Source organism: Hydra vulgaris, chromosome 12 (genome assembly GCF_038396675.1).
Source record: "Hydra vulgaris chromosome 12, alternate assembly HydraT2T_AEP".
Taxonomy (NCBI): Eukaryota; Metazoa; Cnidaria; class Hydrozoa; order Anthoathecata; family Hydridae; genus Hydra; species Hydra vulgaris.
In genome coordinates, this window is record NC_088931.1 from 52,953,749 (window position 1) to 52,963,741 (window position 9,993).

General features: G+C 29.7%; 1 long non-coding RNA gene across 1 annotated transcript; it reads right to left on the reverse strand.

Moving 5' to 3' along the window:
- Positions 1-941: 941 nt before the first annotated feature.
- On the reverse strand, positions 942-1,853 carry LOC124808153 (uncharacterized). Its single transcript, XR_010642098.1, has 2 exons — positions 1,586-1,853; positions 942-1,166 (listed from the first exon to the last, which is right to left on the reverse strand). It is a non-coding gene; the product is annotated as an uncharacterized LOC124808153 (long non-coding RNA).
- Positions 1,854-9,993: the final 8,140 nt, after the last annotated feature.

Sequence of the window (9,993 nt, forward strand, 5' to 3'; positions counted from 1 at the left end):
AGGTTTTGATTATAATTTTTGCATAAAAAACTTAAAACCTACCAAAATTAGAGTTGTCTAGTTGTAGTATTGGACTTACGGTAAGTAACACGATTTCAGATTGGACGCTTTCATAAACTGACCGAAAACAGGCTGTTTAAAGGGGTAAAAAAATCCGTTTAGCAGACTTTGTAAGAGTTTAAATAGGAATGCAAATTATCGGCTGGCGAAAACTCCTAAATAGTATACCTTAGTAAAAAAAGGTGCAAGAGGTGTGAGTGAGTTTTATTCAGACCTTAAAGGCGTTACGCATGATTACATTTTAACAAAAGCCCTTAAAGTTGGATGAAAATGTCAAACCAAATCGATGAAAATAAATTTCATTTCAATTTTTTTAAATCAAATTTTAGATGACTTTGCAATATGTTGATTGTACTTTTACATATATCGCCTACACCAAGATCAGTAAAAGCTAATTAAAAACAGTTGTTTTTGTAATCCTTGTAATCGACCACAGGAACAGGACGACTACCACTGGCACTGTAAAAAATCTTAGTAACATCAAAGTGTACGCAACGGATCATTCTTTAACAAGAGAAAATTGTTGTTGCAGCAAATTATACTCTTTGTTTATTGCTGGAATATGCAAATAAAAGATGTGAAGCCCGTATGAGTAGTGTTAACCAGCGGTTGTAGACTGGGGTAACTTCTGTCAAAATGTATATGAAGAAGAGATTGGAATTAACTCTAATGTTGTTGGCGGAATAAATAATGATGGTACTCCAATTGTTTTTGAGTAAATTAATTTACTCAAAAAAAAAAACGCAAATAACTGAATGACTGTAATGCACAAAAAATTCCCAGCATACAGCGCCGTGGATTTTTAGAAAATTCAAAAATCATATTGACCACTGATTTAAAAACATAACATTTAAACTTTTTACATAAAAAAAGTAAAGAAGTCAAAACTAAAGTAATTATCTAAATAAAACAAAACAAATAATTTTTTAAGGCAAACAAAAAAATAAAAAAACACTGCCTTCTGCAAAAGTCACATAAATCTTTAGATTTTTCGAATATAAGAAGTGCTCCAGATATTAAACATTATTTTGAGTTTTACCCGTCTTTGTCTTTTATAACTTCGACTGAAATTTCTTTTAGTAAATTTTTGATTTTTTCGATCAACTCTAAATATAGAATCGTTAGAAAACTAGGAATAATCGAAATTCAGAAGTTTTGACCTAAATAAATCGTTTTCAAATAGAATTAAAAAATGAAAATAATTACAGTTATTGGAAACTGTAAGAAAAGAAAAAAATTTTATTTGTATAAAAATTTTTTCTTTATATAAAATACAAAATAAAAAGAGTACAAGTTAAGACAACAATTTTTTTTAATATTAAAAAGAAAACTATTTTTTATCATTTCTTAACAACAGTTTTTATTTTTTGATCGTATTTGAAAACGATGATTCATCTATTCGTTTTTCTAAATTAACGAGTTCATAAACCGTTGAAAAAATTCTCTAATAAACCTTAAAGTCTAAATTTAAAAATCAATGTGTCTTATAAAGGCAATTAATTTTTTTAAAATAGTTAGATCATACTTTTGTGTCTCTCTTCTTTGTTTGGATGAACACTCTCACAACTTGTCCATCTCCTAAATGTGCACGCATCAAGTTGTATTGCAAAGTCGTTTTTAAATGGTGCTGCATTTATAACATTCTTCAATGTTAAAAAACCAAACAATATGCAAATCAAGTACAGCATTTTCATTAAATCAAATTGTTTTTGACTTTCTTTCAATAAACATAACAATATTTTTTTAATTTTTTTGCCGGGGAGCAATTTTTTATAACTATTGGCAATAATATATAATTTTCTATATTTTATTATCCGTTAAAGTTTGAGTAATAAAAGGATATTATCTATAGTACAAGTTGTAAAATGTAAAAACCTTGAAATTTCAAAAATTTTTTGCTGGGAATTGGTCATACACATAATACTCACAAATCCATTAGTCTAGGAGTGATCATGTACTAGTTATTTCTAAAAAATTACTTTTAACTAAATTATAAATGGGTGTAATTGAACAAATTATCAGTGTCAAAATATATTTTACGTATCCTCTGCAATATAAATGTCATGTTGTTTCTATTAGTTGTCATGTTTACGTCGTAGACAATAATGGTTTTCTTATTTTCAGATACAATTTAGATATTTTGTTACAAATAGCGCAATTACGCAATTAACAAAAAATTTGTAATTACGTAGTTCGTTCAACAAGAATTATTTTGCGCAAATGTGGTAAAGACAAAAAATTAGTTTTCTATATTATCGTTTACGCTTATGGAACTATAGACAGAATCAAATTAGTTACTATTGCACATTTCTGAAGGTGCAAATCATATGATCTTAATTTTAAACTTTTAATAAATTATTGTATTTGTTTATAATTCATAAATATTTGTATTTGCTGCTACTTATTAAGTTGTTATTATTAACGCAAATTGTGTAATACTCACACATAATCTCGCGTATAAAATAAATAGTAAAATTTGAATTCCAATTGGTTAGTATAAATAGTAAAATTTGAATTCCAATTGGTTAGTATAAATAGTAAAATTTGAATTCCAATTGGTTAGTATAGTTTAGTATAAAAAGCAGTTGTTTACAATTTATTTTATTTGTGACGAAAAATAAGGATATTTTGCTGAACGTTTATACTAAAAGGAGCCTGGGGATAAAAAAACAAACAAAGAATAGCAACAGAATTCATGCTCATAATCTAAAATGTGAGAAAATAAGACTTAAAAAAAAAATTTAATCTTGTTTCCTCATATTTTTTTACGTAAAAGAATGCCAAACCTAATTAGAATTTACGGTGCTCTCCTACAAAAATAGAAGGACTTAAATAAAGGGTTCATTGGAGTTTTGCTTATCGGTCGCTTAGTGGACCATTAGTGGCATCCACTACAAGTGATAATTAAAGTGGATGCCACTAATGGCCATTAACTTTCCAATATGCAATATATTGGCTAGTCATAGGGTAGCCTTCTTTACCACTCATCGTCCACTAAGTAACCGATGAACAAAACTGCAGTGGGCCGCATAAAATTCCTATATACGTCCGCTGAAATTCCGCTATAGAGTATTTGCTCAGGAAGTCCTAAACTATTTATATTTATTAAATGAGTCATTCAAACCCCTTCAAATTAAAGCAAAAATTTACATAAACTTGAACAATCCATTCACATTGGTAACTAAAATTTTTTTTAAATACTTTAAACGCAGCTTATATTTTATCATTCTCGCTAAATTTAATGGTTCATCGTCGAATCATATGTAAATTAAGAAAAGATATCGGGATCCAACTTGCCTTACATGAGTATAACGATCTTTAAAATTAATTACGTAAAACAAAATACTAAAAACTTTACATAACTTTTAATACCACACTCACGCTGACAATAAAATATATTTTGATTATTTTATTCTCGTCTGATATTTTATCATTCTCACTAAATTAAAAGACTGGTTTTAGTTCAATCCCAGACAATTTTAACAAATAAAACAATGTTTGCAAGTTTTTAAGCGCAGATTTTGTGTAAATGGAACGTAATTGACAATAAATAAATTAAGGGAAAAAAATGATGAGTTTCCTTGCTTAAGACAAAAATTTTTAAAAGCAAATTCAATCTTTAGGGCCAGGGGCATTTCGAGTTTACTTTGGACCTAGGGTACATTTAAATTTTGATAACCCTAGTATCTAAATACCAAAAGGGGTAAAGAAGTTTTAGAATTAATATTACCAAAAGAAGACTTTTACTTTTTTCTTTTTTTCCTAAACATGCGGGACCAGCAGTTGAAAATCATGCGGAACCAGCACATTTTGGTTGATTATTTTTTTTGTTACATTTTATAATTAGGTAAAGAAGTCCTAAAACATCTCACTTTTCTTTCAGCAAAGCTGTTGTTCTTTATAATCTATAGACTATAGTGTTAACTGTAATATAGTGTTGTTCAATGGAAAAAACCATTAAACGATTAAGCCGGTTTTGTTTTTTTGTTGAACATAAATTACTTCTTATTAACTTTAATTTGCCTAAAAACTAGTTCCCTGTTAAAACTGACACGGGAATGATAAAAAGTGTTCAAAGACAAACACATAGCATAGGAAATATATTTGAAAGTTCTTTTTTTATATGCCTTATTAAGAGAATAGTAATCGATTTTTCCTTCATCAAAAGTAGTCGTTTTGTTTTATTATTTTTTTGTTTTGTTTTGTTTTTTGCCGTATAAATATATAAATACAATCATTACTTCAATACAAATACATATGGCCGGAGCAAGAAGAAGACTCGATTTGTCTTATTATCGCCAAGCGTAAAAGATAAACAATTACGTACAACATGACTCTGGTTAAAAACACTAACAGTCCCTCTAAAAAGTCAGTCACGGTTGACTGTGATTATTTAGCCGGTTAAGGTGTCGTTTGTTAACGGAATTAACCAGATAAATCAAAACTATTTGAAAATACTTTTGGTCCTCTAATAGATATTGAAAACTAAGTTACGGCGAAAAAACTTTAATGACGAATATAAATGTTATTTTGAGTACCTTGTTAAGTATCTGTGCTTATTTATTATGAATAACGAATTAAAAATGTTAAGAGTTATTTTTGTAATAACTTTAAGCATAAAAATTAAAAGATGATAAATGTTTAGTTGGTAGACATTGAGTATATTCAGCTTTATAAATAGTTCTTTGGAGTGTGTAAAACAACCTACATTAGATAAATATTCTAACTGCATGTTTTTGTTTATTAAAGAGTTTTTTTATTTTGTTTTGATTTGTGCTACACCAAACTTTGTTTACGTAATTCAGATAACAATGAATAAAAGAGGAATATAGCAATTTTAAACAAGTTTGATTTGATAAAGGCATCGCTTTATAAAAAAGACCATTTTTTAAGATTTTACCTTCAAGGTAATGTATTATTATTAGGTATTTTCTGAAAAAGTTATTTTACAAAAATTAAAAGGCTTGTGAAGGAATGGTATTAGCATTCCTGTGCAGAACCTAAAGTCGTTGCACTACCAAAGTTACACTACCATCATAAATCAGGCTATAATGTTTCTTCTTACAACATGACTATCATATAGCTCCTTTAAGTTTCTCAATCCTGTAGCACCAATAATTTGCTCTTGCAAAGAGTTCCACTGTTTCACTATACGATTGGTGAAAAAATATCGCCTCTGTTTGCAATGCTTCATCAGCTGACACTTTAATTGCATAGCACGACCACGAGTACCACAAGCCGACCCATCGCAAAGAAAGGAGGAAAGAGACATCGGTGGGTGATGCCAGTTAATGACATCAATCTGACTTATTATTTTAAAATGCTGTATCATATCACTTCTGATCCTTCTCTCAGTCAGATTGAACTGGAAATTCTAAATGTGGTCTAATATAGGTTGTTTAAGGCAATTTCCACAGATTTAAACCTCTGTGCTGAAATGCTTTTTTAAAAACTCAAAGTATTTGATTGGCCTTCATAGCAGCAGAATCTACTCGCATCTTAACTTTATGGTTATCAGAGATGAGTACACCTAAATCTCTTTTAATATAGGTATCAGCTAATGTGACTTGTGCGCCATTGTCATCATACATATAGTATTTTTGACTTGATTTAGTTAATCCTTGACCAATATGCGTGACCTTACATTTTGTTATATTAAACTTCATCTACCAAATTCTTGACCATTCAACAGCTTTATTGATATCAGCTTGTAAAAAATCTGCATCTGATGGTAAGCTGATTACCCCAATGATTTTGCTATCATTAGCATATAATTTGTGTGTTAAATTATCTGGTAGGTCATTAATATACAACACAAAATGAAGGGGGTCAAGGACTGATCCCTGTGGGACTCCACTAACTATATCTTTCCATTCCGATGTATTTGGTCCTATTTTGACCCGTTGCTGCCTTTTATTTAGTCATGCTTTAATCCTTGCAAAAATCTGACCACGAATACCATAGGCATAAAGTTTATGTAGTAGTCTTTTTTGAGGCACTGTATCAAAGGCTTTTTCAAAGTTGGTAAAGTTAGTCACGCATGATTTTTTAAATACAAATCCATGTTATGTATTCAAGATGTCACCTGTAGCTTCACAGTGGTGCATGATAACCTCTCGGATAATTGCTTCCATTATTTTTCCTGGAATTAATGTTAAAGAGACTGGTCTGTAGTTTGAAGCCAAAAGTCTAGAACCTTTTTTGAAAATTGGAGTAACATTTGCTTTTTTTTCATCTATCAGGCACAACACCAGTACTAAATGAATGATTATAGGTTATACTTAAAGGTAAAGCCATACTTGAACAACAATTTAAGAGAACTCGTGGGTGGATGCAATCAAATCCAGTGGACTTATTTGGACTTACTTTATTTAATATCAATTGCTATTAGTCTGTTTTTATTATGCTTGTGATTAAAAAAACGGTCAGGAATTTCACTGCATTGAATTCCAATTCGATTTTTAAAATAAGGCAGCCCATCTGATAATTCTACAACAAAAATAGAATGAAAGAATTTACTAAAAGCACTGCAAATAAATTCGCCTTCAGTTATGATTATTACATCATTATTTTTCAGATCTTGTGTAGAGTCTTTTGCACTTCTTTTTTTTTTGCACATAGGAATTTGTGTATTTTTGGAATCAGCTTTGTTTTTTGAACAATGGTCTCTTCATATTCCAGGACTTCTTTTTTTATTGAAATGCTAGCTGCTTTATGCTCTAATTTTAATTTGGCGTGAACATATCTCCCAGCAGATTTATATTTGGCCCAAAGGTCTCGTTTTAGACGAATAGCAGCTTTTATATCAGTTGTCATCCACGGTTCATGATCCAAAATTAGTTTAGATATTTTTTTTGGTATATATTGGACACATGCTAAATTATATTCTTGAATAAAAACTTCATAGCAATCATTTGCTGATAAGCCAGCAAATAAATTACTCCAGTTTACTGATCCAAAATATGTATAAATTTTCTCAAAATCTGCTTTTGCCTAAACAAGTCTTGGTAAATTATTGGTAGATTGATTTGCATCAGTACTAGCAATAGCATATTCATAGGCTATCATAATCTGAGTACGACCTTGTGGTGTATGGCCTAGAGATTCACCTGTTTTTTGTGCAAGCACACGGTCTGGCTCATCTGTGATAAGAAGGTCAAGGGTGTTGACTCTTCAAGAGAATTTCGAAATGTGGGAAAAGTAAAAAGTTGCATAAGATGATTATTTTGGTAATTAAGGAATAATCTATCTCGTCGCTTATCACCTATAGATGACTCCTCGATGTTGGCCATTGTTGGCGTTCCTTCACCAATGTCCACATCAACATATCTAATGTGACTATAATTAAAATAACCAAAAACTACCATACTTGATCAACCTAGACTTGATAGAGATTGCTTTGCAATTGTAAGAGATTCATATAACGAAGTATTAACATCTAAGCTGCTACTTGGTGGTCGATAAATACATCCAATTAATATTTTATCACATCCCATTTGTAATATTTTCCATAATTATTCAACCACACTATTGTTGAGTTGTATGTTATTTACTCCAGCGCATTGATACATTCCATTTACAAGCTATTTCGATCTTGTCGAAACAGCTGACATCCACTTAACAACGCTACATTTTTCAATAACTTATAACTTTAATAACCGATTTCTAAAAATAATCATAAATACTCAACGAGGTGCTCTATCCATAACTTTAATTTACCAAAGTCAACTCTTAAAACATTTGATTACTCAATTTCATATAGAGGACATCGTCTGTGGAACATAGTTCTTAATGAAAATATGAAAAGTCTAACTTCAATAAATTGTTTTAAAAATATAGTTAAACAGTATTTACTTGAATTAACAAACATAAACATATTTTTATATTTTTAAATAAAAAAAAAAATCTTGTAATATTTTTTACTGTATGTATTTATTTAATTTTTGCAATTTGTCATATTCTTGTTGTAATTATGTTTTAACTTGTTTTATATAACAAGATATTCCCAGACATCATTACATTCGTCTCACCAATTTGACGCTTTTTTTGCTCTGCAGCCGTTTTATTTAGTAAAATATTTCTTTCACGTCTGTTAGATTTATTGTTGACGCAAAGTTAACTTTCTTATCTGATGATGTTGCAACTGTTTACGCAACTTTACGCAACTGTTTACGCAACTGTTTTATCGCATTTAGATTGAAGCTCACTGATCAATTTAGCTTGCGAGTTGACTTTGTCCTTCAAATAAATTATTTCGTCACGAAGTACTGTTAACTCTGCTTTCAATAAATAGTCAAGCTTTTCTAATTTTGTATTCCCAGGACCAAAACCAGCAAAGTCATGCTCTTCAGATAATGCCAATGTTGATTGTTTATTGACTATTTTATCTGCCGTGACTTCAACACTTTTAATGAGAAGGGCTATGACGCTAAATAACAGAGGATTAACTCCCGGTCGCGAAATTTTATAACTATTTTAATTAATGTACTAATTCCTTAAAACACAGGGACTAAAAAGTTTCAGTATGTGTTTTTTTCCGTATAAGATCTGCCCAAGTTACATTTTTGTCAAGGAGTACGCCTAAATATTTTAATGAGTGTTTTCTTTTTATAGCTTGACTGTCAATTTTCATATTGTTTAGCTCTGTTAATAAATTATAATTAGAGACAAATTTAACTGTGTTGCTGTTTATTTTATTCAGCACTGCTGCCTAGTTATATAAGTGTTTATTTTGCAGTTTTATTTTTGCAAAGATATCGCATGGTAGGTACAGTCTCTTGCAAAAGTTTAGAATCAGTTTAGTATTTTTTAGGTAAAACCAAAGTTTATTGAAAATGACATACAAAGCTAAGATTTAATTTATATTATATACATACACATGACATACACGTGTATGTCACTTGTGTATGTCAATTTCAAAAAGTTAGATTTACCTAAAAAATACTAAACTGGTTCTAAACTTTTGCAAGAGACTGTATAGTGAATTGAATATTGTTATTATTATCTTATTTATTGCCTAAATATTATGGGATTCATCAGTGATATTTTAAAGGACGTGTTTTATTTTTATATGATTTAATATTCTGCGCTTTACTCATGTTTAGTTTGGGTTTATGTGGTCTGGTCACTTTTATTACAGTTACATGCAAGGTAAAAGTTTAAAAAGTAAGTTTTATACAAATTATTTGTTCTATTTCTAAAAAAAGAATGAAAAATGTTTAATTTAAAACGAATAATCAACATAACCATTAGAAGCCAGTAGTAATAGTCAGATAGATATCAATATGCCACAAACGTCCGCAACTGACAGTGTTGAGGAAGGCATGTTTTTGGTATGTAGGCGGAAAAAAAGGAAACTTCCCCTCTGCCTTATATCTCATTCTAAAAAATTAGAATGTCTTTTATGTACAGAAGTAAAGACTTTGGAAGTGTCTAAAACTCAAAAAGTCAACCTTTCTAAAGAGTGGGTTTCAACGCCCGTTACATTTTATGGAAAAGATAGAAGTGCACAGTTGACCTCTTTGCGAAAAATAGCAAATAATTCCAAGAGCACAGCACATGTTACTGAAGAAAATTTTTATTTTCTGGTTTATTTGATTTATTACAATTTCAAGAAAAAAATAAAATTGCTCAAGAAATCAATATCAACTTGTACAGGTATTATAAATCATATTGCAAAAAATATGAAAATCTTTGAAAAATATTGGGTATAAATGAATTATTACAAGGTATTACAAGCAATAATAAAATATCAAGCATTAATAGAAAGTTTTTACAAAGTATTGTTAACAGTATTTCATGTTTGATCCTGAAGAATATGTTCGAACTTGGCTCCGAACACATTGCTCTGCTGATGGCAATAAAACTAGAAAATCAAAAGCACCTTATACCTCATTTATTTCTCTTTGAAAGTTATTGAGAATAATTCTATGA